Source organism: Lathamus discolor, chromosome 4, assembly GCF_037157495.1.
Source record: "Lathamus discolor isolate bLatDis1 chromosome 4, bLatDis1.hap1, whole genome shotgun sequence".
In the NCBI taxonomy this organism is placed as follows: domain Eukaryota; kingdom Metazoa; phylum Chordata; class Aves; order Psittaciformes; family Psittacidae; genus Lathamus; species Lathamus discolor.
The window spans coordinates 70804578-70825829 of record NC_088887.1 but is presented as its reverse complement, the minus strand read 5'-3'; positions in this window follow the sequence as shown (position 1 = coordinate 70825829).

The following is a 21252-nucleotide window of genomic DNA, read 5'->3' as shown; positions in this document are numbered from 1 at the left end:
ATTCTGTTTGTAATTGAGCGTGAGACACCTTCAAATGCCTTGCAGACTAGAAAAGAAAACCTGTCTCATGTGCTAATATCCAGGTGCTAATGTAACCATCTCTGCTGCACGCAATTGCTCTAGTAACATGAGGACTCTGGGCCTTGTCAGTCTTCATTGGTTTAGTTTCTATTCACAGTCCCTCCAGGAATTTTTTATTTACTGTCAGATTTGAGCATACGAATTTTTTTTTTCCATGCTGTGTAATAGAAATAATTCAGTTCAAGTGAATAAAGAAAACATGGATTTCTGCCATTTCAAGATTTTCTCTCCCTGCTTTCTTCCTCCTAACTCACTTGCAACCATCAAATCCACTGCAATTGAAATTCTAATCCTTTCATCCCAAAGGGCATCTCTGTTTACAAAAGTTTCATGGATAAATGGATTGGCGCTGTAATTAATGAGAAACAGCAAAAATATCCTGTGAACTCCCTAGTGATGAGGGCTAAAGAGGAAGACTACAGCAAAGTATTTAAATATGATCACTTTTAAATAGGTGTTCTGCTGATTAGCTCTCCTATTTGGGCTACAGGCTGTCCCCCTCCTGAGTTCCTGTTGAAGTCAACAGGAGATGTGTTTGTTGAATGGACTGGGGATTGGGTGCTTTAGGCCCAAGAACTTGTTAATATTTACTGTAGTGAACAGTAAACATTTGTCCTCTTTCTCACAAGTCTGTCTAGCACTGCTGTGTGAAACTTCCTGAGAAAGCTCTAGCGACTGGCTGCTCCATTGTAAAGCCACCTTTTGTCCTCTGGTGTGATGGGCAGGTTATTAGCCATGATCAATGGAGGGTGAGGGTGTATGTGGCATTTGCCCGTGGAGCGTATTTCTGTTTTTTTGAGAACAAGTCTCACATTTATGTTGAGTATTACTGACTTCTAAAGTCAGTCATAATTTCAATAATCACTTTTTGTTCCAATATTTCAAGTGGAAAATCCACGTGTCATTCAGTGCATTATATTGCTAATACACAGAGCATTTGTACCCATAGTTTGTGAAAGGAGGAGTGAAAAAAGATCAGTTAAATTTGTGGGTGAAAGAGCTTTACTTGTGAGGAATAACAGAGAGGCTGCCTGAGCTGGTAGGCTTTTACAGTGTCTTATAGGGTGTTATGGTAATCATAATAATGGAAGAGATAAATTAGGATGTAGGATGTGGGTTCAATCAATTCCTTAGATTTTCCATATTCTAACCTAAGAATAATTTATTGACTGACAATATAGTTAACTCAACTGTATTTTGTTAGATTTTCCAGGAATGATATATTTTTCAAATGCTAATGTTTTCAGGAAGATTTCTTTTTGTATAAAGCATATATAAGATCAGTAGGGTACTTTGGGATAATGGCTTTAAACTAGAAGAGGGTAGATTTAGATTAGACATTAGGAGGAAGTCCTTTATTCCGAGGGTGTTGAGCTACTGGCATGGGTTGCCCAGAGCAGTTGTGGCTGCCCCCTCCCTGGAGGTGTTCAAGGCCAGGTTAAATGGAGCAACCTGGTCTAGTAGAAGGCATCCTTGCCCAAGGCAGGGGGGTTAGAACTAGATGATATTTAAGGTCTCTACCAACTCAAATCATTCTATAATTTACTTTGCTGCTTGTTTTATAAGATCTCCATCAAGGTCTTACAAATCATTGCCTTTTCTTCCTTGGGATTAAAGTAACAAACACTGAGAAGATTTTATGGTTTCTACATGGTCATATTGAGTTTTTGGTTTTGTCTTGATAAATCTTAATGTTGCAGCTCTCAATGATGTGATTTTATTTGCATTATTAAACCCAACAGTCTGGGCTTCTGCTTCTTGTAGCAGCTATAGGAAAAAGCTGTAGCTGCTGAATATTTAGAAAAAGCATTCAAATGACAGTACAGATCTACTGTGCAAACACTGTTTTCGTTTAGAAGCAGTAATGGAGGCCCAGCCTAAGAAATGCAACTGCCAAAACAATACTCAAATACATACCCATGGCACAAATGGCAATTGAATGATGAACAACTTAGGTTAGCTGTTATACAAGCACTAGCAAGTGTTATGTAAACAAAGAATACTAGCTGCCCCATGTGTTCTCCTTGGTGGTGATTTGCATTAAAGACTGTTGTGTCAGCACAGATAACACAGTCATCTGGAGAAATACTACATTTACCAAACAACAGAAGAGCCTGAAACCCAAATAGGTTTAGAAGACCCAGATTCAGCTAATGCCCTTTGAATGCTGGAGACCTGAAAGGTACAGGACTTTTGCTGCTTCATAGCCATTAATACTACACTGGTAATCATCATGAGATGATCTCAAATAAGTTCAGTGAGAAAGATAGATAGAGGTTTTCAAGATGTCATTGCCCCATAGGTATACTTCAGAAACTGATATGCTCTTTCTTATAATAGCTCTGTGACTCCAGGGATATATTGTTACACAGATGTAAAGCAAAGAGGGAACTGAGCTAAAATGTTGGGTGATTTAACTTCAGTCACAGTGGAAAGTCCAGTACCAAAGTTCTTTCACAGTAAAAATAACATTTCCTGTGTTCTGTTGTTTGAAGTTCCTCACACTGAAAAAAAATAAAAATTATTAATTTATTAAAAAAATATTTTTCAAGTCACTCTGTAGATGCATTATAAAATCCCAGAGAGTATAAGAGCTCAGCAACAGACAAGAATAAAATGTCAAATTTCCCTTTCACATAGTTATGCCAGCCAACCAAACGATATACAGACTGTACTGGCTACTGTGAAATTTCAGAATCATTCAGATTGGAGGCATCTCTGAAGGTTACCTAGTCCTACATCCTGCTCAAGCCTGGGCCAGATGCAAAGTCTGAACAGGTTACTCAGGTTTCTGCAGTTGGTATGTGAAAACCTCCAAGAAAGGAGATTCTACGACGTAACTAAGCAGCATGTTAATTTCTGTTAATTCCCTGTCGTTTCCCCAATCCAACTGGAATTTCTCTTGCTATATCTGGACATCTATCTTTTGTACTTTTGCAGTGCCCCTAGGGCTTCATCTTCTCAATAACACTCTTGTTTGGTGTAGAAGACAGCCATTAGATATTAGATACCCCTAATCTTCAGGCTGAACAACCCAGAACTCCCACGCTCTGCTTCCTCCAGCTGCCTTCACCATTTTAGTTATCCTCTTTTCTGGATTCTCTCTAGTTTAAGATCTCTTTCAGTAGTGGCTCCACAACTGGACACAGTACCACAGGTGGGGTGTCACGATGCCATGTAGAGAGCTAATAATCACTGTGAATGATCTGTTGGCTACACAATTGCTAGTGCATTTAGCTTGCATCAATTGCAAGACTACACCACTGTGTTTCCTCCTGTTACATTAGGACCTCCTGTCCTCTTCTGCAGAGGTGCTTTCTAGCTACTCAGCTCATGGCTGCTGCCATTGCATCGTGGTGTTCTGTTTGGACTTCATGTGGTTTGTGCCAGCCTGTTTATTCAGCCTGTCAAGTCCCACTGAGCAGCTCTGCCCTTACCCCAGTTTGGAGTCTGAACAGCATTTAATTTCAATGTATTTAATCCTTTGTTCATGGAAATGCTTAATGACATTGGACCCTGTCCTGACCTCACCTGCATTACTCCTACTGGCTGATAGCTGGGCTTTGAACTTTTGCTCACTACCTTTTGAAGCCTAATGTTCCACTCAGGTTTTTTGACCACATTGTAGCCCGTTCATCCAGTCTGCGTCTTTACAATTGAGCTACAAAGCCTCCATAGGTAGAAATGTGACAGACTTTACCAAAGAAAAAAACAAATAGCATCCATCATGCTCTACTTATCCAAAAGAACAGCCATAACAATTAGTTTGTTCAGGTCCCTAAAAAATTTGTATTGGTTGTTGGCAGACATCTTACAGGAGGCTTTGTTGCATAGTGTTCTTGGGGACTCGGATGAAACAAACTGGGCTGTAGTGTTGTTGAGCCTCTCTCTAGTTCTTTCTGAATAAGGGCTAATATTAGCCTTTTTCCAGCCATTGGGAGCTGTCTCCAACTGCTACCTTTCAGAGTTTATACATAGCAATCTTACAGTGGCATCAGCCAACTCCCTTGGCATCTTTCTTGGCAGAAACATTCTGCCCTGCCCCATGTGTGCTCAGTTTATTTAAGTGGGCCCCAACTTGATTGTCCTACTCTACTACTATATCTTTCACCAAACTGCCGCTGAACAAGAGGTGGAAATCCTGAGAGCTGACTCTTGCCAGTAAATACCAAGGCAAAGAAGGAAGGGATTATCTCAGCCTTTTTCATGCCCTTTGTCATTCAATTCCCTGCCCCATTCAGCACTAGAGTAACATTTTCAATAGTCTTCCTTCTGCTGTTGATATAAGCCCATTCACCTCCATATCTTCTAATGTAGTTTAGCCTTGGCTTTTCTGACTCCATTACTGTGTGTTTGAGTAATGGCTCTGTGTGCCTCCTGAGTAGCCCTTCCCTGCTTTTACTTTCCATTGGGTACTTCCTTTTTTTCCCTATTTACTGAGTCAGGACAGATGCCTTCTCATGCATGCTAGTTTTCTGCAGACCTTACTTGATTTTCCACATGATCACCACTTTTCACCAAGCCTTACAAGGCCATTACCACACATCTGACAAGCTCCTAAATTAAGCTACTGGTTTGGTTAGCTGTTTTTTCTTTCCTCATTGATGACACTTCAGCCCTCTGATGCCATTTTTAACTAGCCCACGTGATAAAGTGCTCATTTAACAAGCTGGTAGCCAGTCTGGAGACCCCAGAAAACAATGGTTTGGTTGCTTCAACATTTCTTGAGCACACCATATTCAGCCACTGCTGTCAAGATTTCATCATATGAATGACTGCAGGAGTAGACACACAGGCTTGAGAGGAACTTCAGCCAGAAATCAGATGCCTGAAGCAGGAAGGGCTGCCGGGTGTCTGACCCCAGGATTTCAGGCAGCTTTGCCACTTACCTAGCTGTTAACTGCGTAAGCTGTCTGAGTACCAAGGCACCATAATGTACCACAAGGAAAAAAAAAACAACAAAACAAACAACTAAGAAAGAAAAAGCAAACGCAAAGTGAACATTCTCCCTGCCCATGGCAGGGGGGTTGGAACTAGATGATCTTAAGGTCCTGTCCAGCCCTAACTGTTCTATGATTCTCAATTTGCAGCATTCTTTCCAGAAGAGCCATTGCATGTCCTGCAGCACTAACATAGACTTTTCTTCTTGGGCACCACGCATCAAAGCAGATGTTTAAGATGACTTACCTGAAATCCCTGATGTAGGGCAATTCTAGAGCAACTTCCCTGCTCAGCTGTGAATCTGGGCTTGGGTCAGAGGAATTTTGGTCTAAACTTATCCTGTATAGATGGAGAACATTGGAGCTAGGGTGTCCTCATCTTTTCCATTAGAGATCCAAAGCACAGTGCTGGGGGCACACTGGGGACGTCAGCTGGAGGGAGAAGGAGAGGCAAAGTGAGAGGAAGAGAAGGGCGGCCATGAGGAGTGAGCAGCAGTCATGAGGGGAGAGAAGGGATGTCCATGAAGGGAGATCCTGAAAGGAGAGGAGGGGCATCCATGAGGGAAGATCGTGAGGGGAGAGGAACAGCAGCCATGAAGAAAGATCATAAGCGGAGAGAAAGGGCAACCATAAGGGAAGATCATTAGAGGGGATGACAGGTAGCCACGAGGAGTGAAAGGTAGTTCTTGAGCAGACTGAAACCTCCTCTCCTGAAATGTAATGCCTGTATTCTGCTATTTGCCTTTTTCACTTTTCCTAGAATATTTAACCACCATCTCATGGTTGCTGCAGCCAATGCAGCCACATGCTCTCATAGCCCTGACTTTATCTATGAGATGCAGATTCAGGAAAGCATTTTGCCTATCTGGCCAGACTACCATCTGCCTCAAAAAGATTGACCGCAAGGCACTCCAGAGACCTTGTGAATTGTTTGCAGTGTTGCGAGTTGCCTTTCCAGCATACAACAGGGTTGTTTAAAGTTTTTTGTGAGAACCAGTGGCTGTTTACAAAGAAGGCTTGTTCACTGTCTTGTCTCTACCAAGTGTTCTGTAGTAGACGTCCCTGCTGGTCTCCCCTCTGATCTTCCCTGTAAACTCTTGTCTAGCTCATTGCCTCATCTGAAGCAGGGTGCCATGCATTTGAACAAAGAGTGCAACTCCCCCCTCCAACTTTGTCCTCTCTTCCTGTCCTTCTTAAAGACCTGTAGATCAAAGCACTGCAGTGGTGCTAGTTATCTGAAAGACAAGGCTCTAAACTGTACCACTGTGACCCTATTACTATCTCTGAGGAAGAATGGTAATTGGAAATCAAGAGACAAGTAAATCAAGATTACTTAAGAGATGCTGCAGACCTTTAGAAGCTATTCACACATAAAGTCCAAATGCACTGAAATGCTGAGTGCTCATGGTCTAGGAGGTCCATAATTGAGTTTTCTGCAGAACATTATTCATCAATTATTAGAGATAAATTAATAGAGATTCTGTAGTATCAGATTTTTGCATTATTGGGTTGCCCAGATTATTATTATTACTATAACAAATTAGCTATAAATTATCTGTGTTATTGATTCTACTATAAGTTATCTGTGTTATTGATTCTACTAACATCCCTTTCAGGCTTGAAGTCAGTTCATGAAAGCAGAAAGTGTTGTCGCTCTCATGATGCTTGCAATTATTACACCCATGTGTGTAGCAATGACTGTTGGCACTCTGAGGTGCTCAGCCTTGACAGCAGAGTAAAAGGATCATTAGATATTGGCTGTGTTCCTGCCAGGAGTCAATCAGCTTATGGTAGCATTAGCACTCCTCTATTAATTGGTAGAAGTGTATGGGCCCTCTGGATGAGTGAACAGATTTCTTGATGGTGGAGATCACCTTTGGAAGGCACAATTTCTCATTGTTTCTTTTACTGATCTCGCAAAATAAAATTGTTAGCAATGTTCCCCAAGTGGTCTGAACAATCAGAAAACATGGTCCTGACGACCTCATAGCAAAACCCTGGAAGGCTCTGCTGTCATGCTGCTGTAAAAAGTAAGCAAGAAATCTGGCTCCATTCCACTTCATTGAATCATGGGCAGCATTGCTTTGATTTTCAATGAGAATACACAGACAGGGATAGATGGCAAGTCTGACTTAGAGAATCAGAGACTACAAGCATAAAGAATACTTTATTGCCTGTTTCTGCCTGATACGGGTGCCTGTTAAGACATTTTAAAGTGCACTCCATAGTCTGCCTCTTTCCAGACTGGATTCCTTTATCAAAGAAAGGAAGCTTTTGGGGAGAGCTTTAGTCTGAATTAAGTTGAAAAGCCTCACACTTTCAGAGAGCCATCTGGATTTAGGTGGTGACAGTGAATGTCTAAGGAGCCCTGTTTAGTGCCCTGTCTCCCAAAAATGAGCGGTACCCAATGCTATAGCGCAGGTACCTGAAAGACTGGCTCAGACTAAATGGCAGATAAAGACTCTTCAGCTTTTGAAATCTGTTTTTCCTAGCAGAGTGGTAGGCAAATAATTTCAGTCAAAGCATGTTCATTGGAACTGATACGTTCTGTAATACTAGTGTTTTATACTGTAAGCCAACTTTATTAGAAAAGTCCCAGCAAATTCTAATTAAGAAAATGAGATGGGAAAAAATGTGTTGAACAAGCTGTGCAGAAGGTTGCAGAGACAAGAAATCATACAGAAATTTTCACTGAGCTATGTAAAATATCCCAGCTTTACTCTGTACTTCTTGAATGGGGTCTGGTGCCCATTTTTAAGTAAACTCCTAGCAGATAGCCCGTATAGTAGCCATAAGCAGCTGGATACTAGAGGCAAGTAAAAGTTCATATAAGAAAAATTGTCTGACACAGCCCGTGAAGAGGAATCTGCCTTTTACAAAGTTTATGAGGATGCTCACTTGTAATCCCATCACTACCTATATGGAATGTTTAGAGGCTATCTGGGGTGTCGCTGTAATTTGGTAAGGTCTAGCCAAGGAGAACAAAGATCTCTTTTTAAGTCTGTCATTGTTGGTCTCACATCAACACCAAATAGAGAAATTCTGTACTTACCCTTTCTCTGTTATCATGGTTTAACCTCAGCCAGCGACTAAGCCTCATACAGCTGCCCACTCACTCCCCTGTGGGATGGGGAGAGGATGGGGAGAGAATGGGAAGGATAGAGGTAAGAAAAGTCATGGGTTGTTATAAGAACAGTTTAAAAATTTAAATAAAATACAATAATCATAATAACAAATATTTGGATTGAAAAGGAAAATAACAAAAATGGTGATGAATAAACTCCAAGAAAAACAAGTCATACAAATGAAAAATAACTGTTCACCACCAATCGACCAATGCCCATCTTGTTCCTAAGCAGCAGCCCACCAGCCAGTTTTTCCCCCTTTTTGTTGCTGAGCATGGCACCATATGGTATAAGGGTATCCCTTTGGTCATCTGGGGTCATCATCCTTTTAAGTTGTGTTGGTTCCAAGTAGATACAGATACCAACAACTCTGTTGTTAGAACATCTTTGAAGCCTCATGTACGCTGGGGAGCTGGTGTTTCAGATATCAACATAGTTCTACATTTTTTCCTAGTGTACAGACAAGTGATTGACATTTGTGAGATTTTCACTGCATTACACATAGACTTTGCCTGTATGGCAACGGCCAATTAACTAGTATTCCATACAGTGGAGTACTGCCCCATTGGATGCAGCCAACACCTTCAGTACACATATTCACTACTACTGTGATACTTAAAGTTTCTTGTCTCGATCCTTCCAGTCTTTCAAAAAGTGCAGTGCTAACCACTCAGTTTTCAGGAAGCAACTAATTTTCACGTGAAGTAGTAGGCTTGTCCTCCACAGAAAACTTCCACTCAATATTTGCATCTCCAGACATCCTTATTTCACTTGAGCTGTGATCCCTAGACTATTTCAGGCCATTCATGTTTCCTTATCTTTGTCTTCTGAAAGCCATGAAGTTCCCACAGAGACTCATATTGCTGTGTTGCCTGAGCAAGAGGTAATCTGGGTCAAAGCATTTTAATACGTCATGAGTTGTGAACCTTCTTCCTTCTCTCGCTCTTCTTTCTTCTTCTTTCTGACACCATAATCTTACACGTTACATGTTTTCAAAATGCACGCATCTAGGTTTTCCTGTGCTTCAGAATTATCACAGAAGAATGCTGCACCTGGTATAGCATCCCAAGTTTGAACAATGTTATTTGTATCTCTGCTGAAACCCAAACCCTATTCTCCAGCTGCTTTTCACAGGGAATCTTCTTACAAGGGCTTGCTGCAACAGGAAGGCAGGAAATGCAAGAAGTCTCAGTTGATCTTGTGTCAGTATTTGGAGTTCATGCTGTTCCTTGCCATTCAGGTTGACAGTGGCAGGTATCACTTCTTTTAGCCAGAAAGTTCTTTCCAAACGGCTGAGAGCCTGTTCTCTCATGTGAAATGCAATCCCCATATAAATGAAGCTCTGGAAAGTAAGAAAGGGGAATTGTGACATCTTTTTTTTGCATATTCAGGGCCACCTAATAGAGGTGCATAGCACCACCGTTGTCTGAGCCTTTTCTCCCAGGTATTCATCCTTACAGGGGACCAATGTGTTGAGCAGTGGGTATGTTTGTTTCCAGTGTATTTTCCCAAAGCCAAGAGCACAGTAGTGACTGGGCTGAATGATGTATAGAAAGACTGTCACAATATCTTGCAAGCGTTGACTGTTTTATGGGATTTTAATAATGGGAGAACAAGGCTCTTCAGGAAGACCCTGGTTGTACCTGTCCACAGCTGAAAGATCTAGAGGGCTTGCTATTTTGATGCAAAGGTATAACAAGGTCCTGTGAGGATTAGAAGAAGACTTTGTTGCATTTAAACTACTTTACTGCCTCCATTTTGGGCATTTATAGGCTGATACTTGGAACTTTCTGTTATTACTGGAATGTCTTGGCTGGTTGCATTTGTCCTCCAGTCTTTTGTTCAGCCAAGAACCTCCTCATCTCTCAGGTTTGTGTGCTGCTGTGAGTCACCCGCATGATGAATGAACAAGTAGGCAAGCTCTTTCTTGAAGCAGAAAGAAGTAATATCTACCCCTTCTAAAGATGTATTATCTTTAGAAACTGTGATACTTGTCCTACCAAGGCCTAGAAGGATTTCCTGGAAATCTCAATTTGGTATTGAGGTGGAAGGACAGGAAACAACTGCAGGTACTTCTGGGAGTGGGAGCCCATATATGACCCTATAGATACTGCAGAAGAGAAATTGTACTGCCACTATTTGTGTCTGTGTACATGAACTCAGTACTACCATATTGAAAGGACAAGTTAGATTTGCTTTTCCATGACTTGATTTAATCTTAAAACCATGTTTTTTATCATTTATGCCTATCAACAATCACAGTACTGACTGTATCAGTATATGTCCTTGAAAACCATTAGCCTGGTAATATTTTAGTATCTTGGAAACAATAATGAAGACTGCCACCCACAATAATTAGTACTGGGTACTGAGTAATGTGGTAGCTCCCATCTTGAGCAAAGTCTGAGGAGGTTGAACCTGCTGGCTTGGGTGTACGTACGTGGCAGCACATGGAGGGGCTGCTAACAGAATAACATTTGCCATGCTATGGGCTATATAAGGCACTACACAATTACATCTCTTCTCCTGTGAATGTTCGTTTGTCCAGCATGGGAAAGGTTTATCACCTGAAAAAAGCTGTTGCACTTATTGGAAGCCGAAATACATAAAGTTGTGGAACTGTAGCATCAGAAAATACTTAGCTGCTTAGTGTATGCTTTTCTGAGTTGTTCTGCCACACACTGGCTGTTCATTTTTCTAACCCAAATTTTGCTTTTCCGTATTTTATAATATTTGATGGGTTATTTTACAGCTCGTGATGTTTTTCATGTTTGATAAGGAGGCATGAAATTGGTCCAACTAAACTCTAAATGCAGAGATGCTGCTAGCAGGATTTATAGATAAGTAAACAAGCCTTGTTTAATTAAAGGCATACCAGCTAAATAAATGGCTAGATAACGAATTCTTTAAACTTCTCTCTTGTTACCTAATTCGAGATAACGAAGCTTCTTAGTCTTCAGCTTTGATCCAGAAGTACACGGATTCAATTTCGGTCTCCATTTCCAGACCCACCGGTCACACAGATAATAATCAAGGATAGTTTTACCTTTCCTAAGTCCAGAAACGTGAAAGGCTCATGTTGGCCACTGGAGGTCACTGTAGCTCTATAAAAAAGGAAAGAGACCTTAATTAACAGCTGACGAGGGAAAGGTTTAAAGATTGAGCGTTCTGGGACTTTCTGTGTTTACTGTGTGAAAAGTGTGGGATAAAAACAATAAAACCCTACTGCAAAATGTGACATATTTTGGCACACTTCTTTTCTTTTTCAATTTGTGCATGTTTAGGATTTATTCTGAGCAAATAGTGTAGGAGTCCACTTCCCACATACTCCTTCTCTACATGCTGTGAAGATCTCAAGGGCTCCATGTGAGAGAGGAGGCTAGTGCCCATCCTCTCATCTTTACATAGGGAAGGAATTTTCCCAGCAAGAAGTGTCTCGAGCCTCAAGTGACTGTTATCTGAAGCCTCTGCTTCCCTTAGCTGGCCCCCTCTTTAGGAGAACTAAAATGTGTGAATAAAGAAAACACAGATCACTGGGTTTTATGCTTTCTTGAAATTTCACCTTGTTCTTCTCTGTCCTCTCCAGACAGCAAAGCACAATATCCGCCTTCCAGCAGGCACATGACATGCTCAGCCACAGAAAGCCATGGTATGCCCAAGCTCTTGGGGCAGTACCCCAAACCAACTCTTGTTACTCCTCATCACTGATGCATAAGCAAGCATTGTAACTGGCTACAGCTGCTCTGACACTGACTTGCCTTAATTTAAACTCATTACCTGCTGCATGTATAGCAGTGACACTGAGGAAGGCTGCTACCTGAAAAGGTAGCTAGATTTTCCTGCCTTTATCGTGCCCTGAGGCTCCTTGCTGCTGCAGCGGTACTGCCATCAGCTGTTGAGCCAGACAGTTTAAAGCCAGCTCAGGAAAGATGACATTTTGGCAGTAGCACACAAAGTGCTTTCCTGCGGCAAAGCACTTCAGCATATGCTCAGGCATAAGCATGTCCCTGCCTTCAAATCGTGTGTAAGAATAGAGTCGGAGAATGTAGAAACTTCTTAAAAGACACAAAATTAGTTAAGTTCTTGTATGAGGGTGCTGATAAAGCTTACTATCTCTTGTACACTGATATTGTCCCTTGGAGATCTCTTACAGGAAAACACAGATCTTGCCACAAAAAAGTCTTCAGCTGAAGACAATCAGCCGACAGTTAGTATGAAAAATACAAGTGAGGGTAAGTGCAGAGGGACTAAGATTCTTCAGGAGTTCTACACCCACAAAAAGCGCTGAGGTGGTGGTACATCCTACCCAAGGTACAAGCTTCAGTTTCCTTTTACAATTTAGCTCTGAGGGGATTCCCTCTCCCTACCTACTTTGAGCTGGGCAAAAGGAAGCATATGTGTGAGTGAGGGTTGACACCTTCCCGGTACAGAAGTAGCCACCTTTAGGTGACCATTGTGCCTAGTGGTGAGTAAGACAAGCTGTGCTATCAGCAGCATGAGAGACCTGGCTTAGAGCAATCTGCCTGTTTCACTTGGAAGAGGCTTCTTGCAAGCTGGCAAACCAAACAGCAGAAAAGGTCACAAATGTGGTGGGGTTTAGAGAGAAGCTGTGGTCATGCATATCTCTTTCTCTGAGGCATGTGGTAACAAGCCAGCTTAGCAGACAATTCATGCATGCTTACGTGTTGGTTATTATGTGTATTAATATCTGGTAATTTATGCAAATAGCCCGCCCACATGAGTCTGGACACTGATGTTGCAAAGTGTGGCTAACACGCTTGGAAGACAAATGTGTTGTGGATTAAGATAAAAGATGACCAAATCATGGACTGGAAGCCTATAGATTAATCTGTCTGCATATACACTTATACTGCATGAAGTCAGCATGTCACACCTATAATAGGCTCACGCAGAGAGCAGCAGCCCTGCAAGGTATGCAGGGAACTTACGTATTATGTCTATTACTGTACTGCTGCTGATGATTTTATTGCTGTATCTCAATAAAGAGGCAACTGTTTTGGAAAGAACTTAAGATTTTATATTTTCATTTCACATGTTCATTTCATTGTGTTGCTTCGTTTTCCCTGGTGACAGAATGTCCAAAACACCTCTTTGTTTCCTGTTAGAGATGCTCAAACTGATTATGAATATGATTCATGGTCATGATTCTTGAGTGTCCACCAGCCCCTCCCTTTAGGAGGACTGACACTTAGGTCACATTTTTAGGGCTGATGTTATCTGTTAAAGTTTTTTGGTGTCTCCATGGATTCACACAGCATCTCTCACTCATCTAAGGAGCTGTTAGGACGTTAATATTGACATGTTTGACTTCACTATGTGTGTGTGATCAATAAGTCATTAAGTCTGAGTCCTGAGCTAGAGTTTGAAGTAGGATAGGGAAATGTTATTCCAGGGCAGTTCATTGCACTTGGCCCATGCACAAAAGATAGCTAAGGTAAAAATACCTATGAAGACTTAAGGAGGTGATTCTGCCCCTCTGCTCTGCTCTCATGAGACCTCACCTGGAATATTGTGTGCAGTTCTGGTGTCCTCAACATAAAAAGGACATGGAACTGTTGGAACAAGTCCAGAGGAGGGCCACGAGGATGATCAGGGGACTGGAGCACCTCCTGTATGAAGACAGGCTGAGAAAGTCGGGGCTGTTCAGCCTGGAGAAGAGAAGGCTGCGTGGAGACCTCATAGCAGCCTCCCAGTACCTGAAGGGGGCCTGTAGGGATGCTGGGGAGGGACTATTCATTAGGGACTGTAGTGATAGGACGAGGGGTAACAGGTTCAAACTTAAACAGGGGAAGTTTAAATTGGATATAAGGAAGAAATTCTTTCCTGTTAGGGTGGTGAGACACTGGAATCGGTTGCCCAGGGAGGTTGTGAGTGCTCCATCCCTGGCGGTGTTCAAGGCCAGGTTGGATGAAGCCTTGTGTGGGATGGTTTAGTGTGAGGTGTCCCTGCCCATGGCAGGGGGGTTGGAACTAGATGATCTTAAGGTCCTTTCCAACCCTAACTGTTCTATGATTCTATGACTTTTGGGGAGAATGGGGAAATGGGGAAAGAGGAAAATAGGCTTGTTCCTGGTGTCATTGCTGGGCATTGGTACCATGAAATGTACAGACCTTCTGGCACAAAAGGGGTACTAAATCCTTGCCTGATACAAGGCTTGTCTCCAGAGGTTTATAGACAGAAGGGAGAGGCTGGTACAAAGGACGCCATGTGAAGGTCAAGGTGTGTGCTCTGCTGCTTCCAGCTGGCAGAAATTGGAGAGGTTTAAAATGCTGACTTTGAAGTTTGATCTGATTTTACTATCCCTCTGGATTTGTTTCTTTGACAATCAAGTGTGGGAAGAGACCTTATTTGGGGCCTGCAATTTTCCTTCCACTGTGGGAGCTTGTGTTTGAGTTGTGCCAAAGACAAGCAGAGAGCAGTGGCACCAGGTTTGCTTGGAGTGGCACAGCAAAGGCTGCCAGGAGAAGGAGTCTGGGCTGAATACAGAGGCTGGTCTGAATCTGAATGATGTACCTGGGTTTCCTGGGTAGACCAGAAGAAGAGACAAGGAAGTCTCCAGGTGCAGTGGTGATCCCTGAAGCAGAACATGTGCGTGCATGTGTCCAGGATACGTGCTTAGAAAAGTCCCAAAGGGAGGCGGATGATGATGCCCCTGTTTACTATTCCTTTTCGGAGAGAAAATGGAAATCACACACTTAACGACTCATCAGCCAACACGGTTGTTTGCAAAATATTTTGTGTTTACATCCTTTTTCTACCATTGAATTTCAATATGAGACAGGGAGAAGGATTTCAGAGGAAGATAAGGTAGTTTCCAAGGGATTTGCAGCAAGGATTTCACTATAGGACAACTTCTCAAAGGAAATATTTAAGAAACGTTAACACTTGATCCTTACCTCCAGTGTAATTTGGAAAATTAGCTCTCTAGCTCCTGATTAGAAAGTGTGACTGACAACTCTATAAAAAACAGCCATGTTTTAAAGAGGAGACCTGGCATCTGAAAGATATTACCCATCAGTCTGCCCTTAACACCACATCAGGAGAAGCAGGACCAAACACAGGGTGACATACCTGGAGCTCAGCTTCACTAATTAGCTGTAACTGCCTGAGTGATTCTGGGCAAGCCTCAACACCATTGCCTCTGTTTTCCTATCAAAGATGGTTTTCCTGCTGTGTGAGTGCTGTGATGTCTGCCTTCTCTCAGGCACTCCAGCGTTCCAATCTGTTTACCAGTTCCTCTCTCCGTTTTTCCAAGCTTGATCTGTTACCATATGTTTGACAGCGATATCTGACAGCTGTGGCAGAAGTTGCCTTTCCCTCCTAGATCTCGCCAAAGAGCCTATAAAGGCTATGTGGCACCTGTTTCACATGGACCCATGTTCACCACAGTGGCATGTATGAGAGCAATAGCTCAGACCTTCTGGGTCTGTCGTTTCAACCTGCTCATGGGTTCCCTGGTCTTCCTATCAACACCAATCCTAGTGAAATGGTACCCAGCCTCTAGCTGGTGGGGATGAGCAGGTTAAAGTAAATATCTTTGTGTACGCTTGTGAGCCTGGTTAAGTGAAAAGCTTGTATTAATGTGGGTCATGAAACAGAGGGGCTTGGTAATGATAACGGGATGTATTAATCTATGCCAGCAGTTTCACCAAGGCCTTTCTTGGCTCCTTTGTGGCAGGTAGCCTTTGGAGGAACAATTTTGTCTCTGTCTCTCACTTTCTTTTCACCTTTGGTAGGCTCAGTCTTGTGTAACCTGTTTTGTTGTTCCATTTTATTCATCTGAACTTTCCAAGAGTACATCTCCACCTCCGTCCCATCTCCACTGGGATGATTTTGAGGTGCCAGGGGGGTGTACGGGTGTCTCTGTCATCCAGAAGTCATGGTCAGAGCCGTGGCCAGAGCCGTGATCAGCTCCAGGGATCAAGCACATCAGTTACAGGGGCTGCATGAAGTCCTCTTCTTATTGAAGCAGGTGAGCCTTATCTGCTGGCTGCTGTTAAAAGCACTGCCAGTGAATTGCAAAAAAAAAAAGAAATACCAGCAAAGGCAAAGAGAACTGTAATGGTCTTTGCAGGGACAACTCTGTGCTAAGAGTGAGCCTGTTTTCGAGCTTCATGCTCACGCGGAGGTGGAAGGTTTGCCTTCATTATCTATTACAGTAGCTACATTTGAGACAACAGAAGGAGAAAGAGCTCTGTTTTCCAAGCCTGGCTTCCTTTCTACGGGGACAGACATGCCAAGACAGACTGTAACCTCCCTGTTTTCCCTTTTTTCCCCACTTTCTGGGAATATCCTGGGGGTCTGGGCATTTTCTTGGCTAGTAAATGCTCTATTGCATTTTGAGCTACTGGAACTTGCTTCTGCTGGGAGCTCAGAGACTTGACAATCCTCTGCCACAACTTGCTCATGTCTATTTTTAACATTTTAACCAAAAAACACAACCACCCCCAAATGAACAGTTTGTCAGATCTGAGCTATCCACCAGTGAAGGCACATTGTTCCCCACCTCAGCTTGACAAGTTTTGGCCATGTGACAGTGGGTGCGACAAAGACCCAGAGAGAGGGAGACGGTGGACACATGGATGCAGTCATTCAGGTGCTTGTGTCGTGTGTACCATTGCTTTGGTAGAAGCTCACTTCCCTGCTTTACTTATCTCGCATGGGCAATGGAGGTATTTTCTTTGACTGGTCATGGTGCCGTGTTTTTTTAAGTAAGGTGGGCAGCTAGCATGGCTTGTTTCTAGCTTTGGGATATTTTGATATTTGCAAAATGCACAATTTTGGACATGTTTCTGGAATATCCTTTCTTGCATTTAAAAGATCACAAAAGAATTACATCTTTTATTCCTTCTCAAAAACAAACAAAAGAGATCTTTCCATGTTTGTAAAAAGTTTTGCTGTGGGCCATATCCTGGATTGCTATTCTGACTTCCCCGTGGTAGGTAGATACTACAGTAAAATACAATCATACATATCCGCCCATCTTTCACTACATATTGTACATGGTGAATAATAATGTCTGACTGTGGGCCACAGTTTAGAGAACATAAAGTTGGGCAATTTGCAGTAAAATGTGGATTTAGACACATTACTGCTAGTCTCCATCACTCCCAGTATAACAGACGGTGGAAAAAGGCATTAAAATAATAAATTGTCCACTGAAAAAGCTGTAAATCCAGACTCTGCTATGAATTTAGCACCGCAGGACTGCCTTAATGAGCCATGGGCTGCCGCCTACTGACATGCTGTTCGACAGGAGACTGAAAGCAAGAAGGCCGTAATGTTAGAAATGTTATGGGATTCACTGGAGAGCTGCAGAGGTATGAAGAAATAGGTAAAGAGAAAAACCATTGGTCTGTTCGTGTTCAGAGCAGGAAATAACGGCTACGGCTCAGTGAGGTGGTGGTGTCATTCTGTAACTGCTTAAACATCACTTAACTTGTGGTAGGATTTTTTTTCTTACGGTTTATTTGCAACTGCCCTTCACCTTGAAAAATGGGCATGATATTTGGTTGGTGCTGTCACACCAGAAGAGTGGGTACTGCAAAAAAAAAAAAAAGGAAGCAGGTAAAGGAGGCAGGTTGGCATTCATTTGGGCCAGTACAACTTGAAAGAGTTCATGTCTGAGTTAATATGCTCAAAAGCAGAAAGCAAGAGCCACTACTTTTGCTTTTCAGACAAGTCTCAAGATTGTGAGGGTTTGATTTAGCACTGCTGAAAGCTTCAAATTATCAAAACTACAGCTATCCTAGCAATTGAGATGCAACTAGAATTGCTGAAGAAAACATACTCTGAGCTGGGAATTATTACTAAGTTAATTGTTATTATTTAACAATAGAGATATAATTACCTTAATAAAGTAATAATTATAAAATATACAATACCATTTTGTTATTAAGAAGTATTTAGGTTTTAATATTTAGACATTAAAAGAAAAGAAAAATTCCTCTGATGAGTGGGCAGTTAAAAGAATTACTCTGGTTATACTACCGGGGGAATTCATCTTCTGCATGAAAGAATCAAAGCTTTATATGGCACAGCAGAGGGTTTTAAAATGTAAGCAAAGGTAAATGATTTTTCACTTCCATTTTGTGTCTGCCATTACGGGAGGTACAGATGAATGTATATTTCCCAAAACTTTGGCACAGTGCATGCAGGAAAGGGCTAGATCACTATCTCTGGACTCTGGACTGGAATTTATCTTGTGTAGTTTCAGACACTTATGTTGTTATCTTCTACATTTACTGCTAGATAGCAGACTTCCTGAGTGCCTTAAAATAGAAGATTGAAAATGCATTTCACCTCTCCTGCTTTAAATGTCTACCTAAGGATGAGATGAGTCATGTTCCTCATCTATGGTGGTGAAGAGAGCTGACACAGCAAGTTCAGACAAGCCCACCCCGTCTTTCATTTGAGTCCCCAGAGAGCAGACACAGTTGGAAATGGCAGCAGAACATTTCCCAAGTACCCTACAACTTCCTGCTCCCCTGGAGTCAGAAAAGCTAAGCAGAAGGGGAGAAAGGGAGATTCAGTTTCTCTAACAAGGTCTACACAATCTCGACAAGCAGCTGTGAAAACATTTGCCACACAAGGTGCCTGTTGGTGCCCAAAAGCTTTGTCTACTTTCAGGCATGCAGCCTACAGGCAGCTCATCAGGGTCTTCCCGGGCAGACTTTGGCTTTTGGTTTAGCATGGAGGTGGGCCGGCTCTCAGACACTGCACAAACATATTTCTCTTTGCAATTCTTGCTTTTCTGTTGTCAGGAGAATCAAAGAAGGCCAACTGGGTTGACAGTTCTTGTGAAGAGGGCACACAGTCACCAACATCCTGGCTGAAACAAGCAATTATTACCCAGGTGAGAACATTTCAGTGACAAACTGTGTTAGGATAAGAGAACAATAGAAGCAGAGTAGGGGACACTGTCCATCTTGATGAGACTATGCTTCAGAAACTTGCAAACTTCAATGAAAAACTAATCAAAATTTAGCCTTGTTTTTTTTCCTTATAACCAGCCCCCTCACATCTTACAGCTGATGAATAATTTGCTTTGACATCTGAGTTGCAAGAAGAAGGGGGAAAAAGGGAAACTCATGGCAATATGCCACCTAATTATATCTACAACACAAAATCACTGCTTCAGCTGTATCTGACAAACATCAGGGAAGCTTTAAACCTAGCTATGCATGAAATTTCTAACAGACTTACCACATGTGTGAAAATCGCCTGCAAAACATTAAAAAGGATAAATTCTACACTTTATTGTGTTCTAATTAAATAGACAATGAGGCACCGTATCTGTTTTTACTATTAAAGCTTTAGATTCTTGCGTATCTCATTATAATAATTAACAATACCACTGCAAGTGAAAATCAGTTTTGAGGGAGCTGATGCCCAAGTTGTCATGAAAGAGAATAGTGAGGAGAATTGCTTTCTACTTAGAGAAAAGCAAGCTGTGAGATTTCAAAAATAATTATCATGACTGTGAAAAATCTGCTTGGCAGCTCATTTCATTTGTGTCTCAGGGTTGCCATTCTTTCTTTTCAATGATTTCTTGCTAGGTCTAAATACAGACCTCTAGTCTGAAGTTAATTCCCCCCTTCAACTTTTAAACTCACTTTTGAAGAGAACTGGGAAAGAATTATGTTTGGTGACTTCCATGATACTTGGCATTTAACTGCACTTTATTTTCACTCATGGATCCAGACTTCAAAATGCCATAGAGCTGTTCATCCATCCTCCAGTGTTTGCCATTTATTCCTACTGTAAGTTCTTGTTTTGCTGTGGTTGGCTTGTTTTGCTATGGATATGCAAAAATGCAGGCTAGCCTTAGCAGGGGTATCAGGAGCATGTATCCAAGGACTTCACAGTCCGAGGTCTTGCTTTTATAGGTATTTGTGCAAATGCTTAATTTTACTCTCTTTACTAGTCCCAATGTATGCATTAAGGTATATTATTTTTTAATAAAAAGGAAAAAATGAGGAACCCTTATAAAGTTTCAAATGTTAAGCCTTGTCATAAAGAAACACTCAATACTTTACAATGTAGAAACAGCACTCTGTTGATCACATATAGTGCTTACCTAGTTTTTAATGTGCTGCTATGGGAGTGTCAAGGGCGTTCCTATAATGGGAACTGGAATGAGAATTATTCCTATAGGGGGGACTTATTATGATCTCCTGTTAGGACTAAAGACTTGAAACAAAACTAAACTCTGCTCTGTTACATTTTGTCTTGGCTCTGCCCCCTGGAAAAAAAAAAAGGCAAAACAAAAACCATGGAGGATTCTAAGTGCCAAAAAAGAATGGGATAAAATGGAGGTGTTGCTGGTATTTTTCGAATATCAGACATTTTGGGCAAGTGCTCACACTGATGGGCAATAACAGAAAATGAGGACACTGATCCTTGCCCCCTTTCCCTGTTTCTGATGGACTCCGTGTGGCTGACATGAAGTGTAGGGTTGGCTGTCCTCAGCTGTTAGGTCCGAATTCCTCCCTAGTGCCCTAGGACTATTCTGCACCAAGTTACATGGATGGTGACACGACAGCTGCTGTTTTGAAGCAAAACAAATTAAATGTCACAGAGATCAAAATTCTCTCTAGAAAACTCTTTTTATTCCAATGGATACAATCTAATTGCTTGCTAGTGTACATGAATGTAATAGAAGGAGACGCTGCTTATAATGTCTGAAGGATGAAAACACCATCCCTGGTGCTCAAACTGCTCTGAAACGCAGTTTTCTCTGCTTACAGTTCTGAAGCATTCTCCTCTCCTGCAAATGGTTAATTGAGACTACTCCATTATTTAGCAAAGCAAATTGGGAGGCAGTTTTTAATAAAAGATACTATTAAAAATACATTTTATTGTAATATCAAGCTCTACATTGCAACTGAAATGTTACTACTGGCAAATCAACAACAAACACAAGTGATGATTTGTACATTCTGCTCTGACCATCAGAAAATGATTGTTGCCGTTTAAGTGTTATATATTAATTTTCCGTCTCATCACAAGCTAGTCAAAAGTAGCAGACCAGAAAGGCACAGCCGTTTCTTTCCGTGAACATTAGAGAAAAATTCATGTACCTA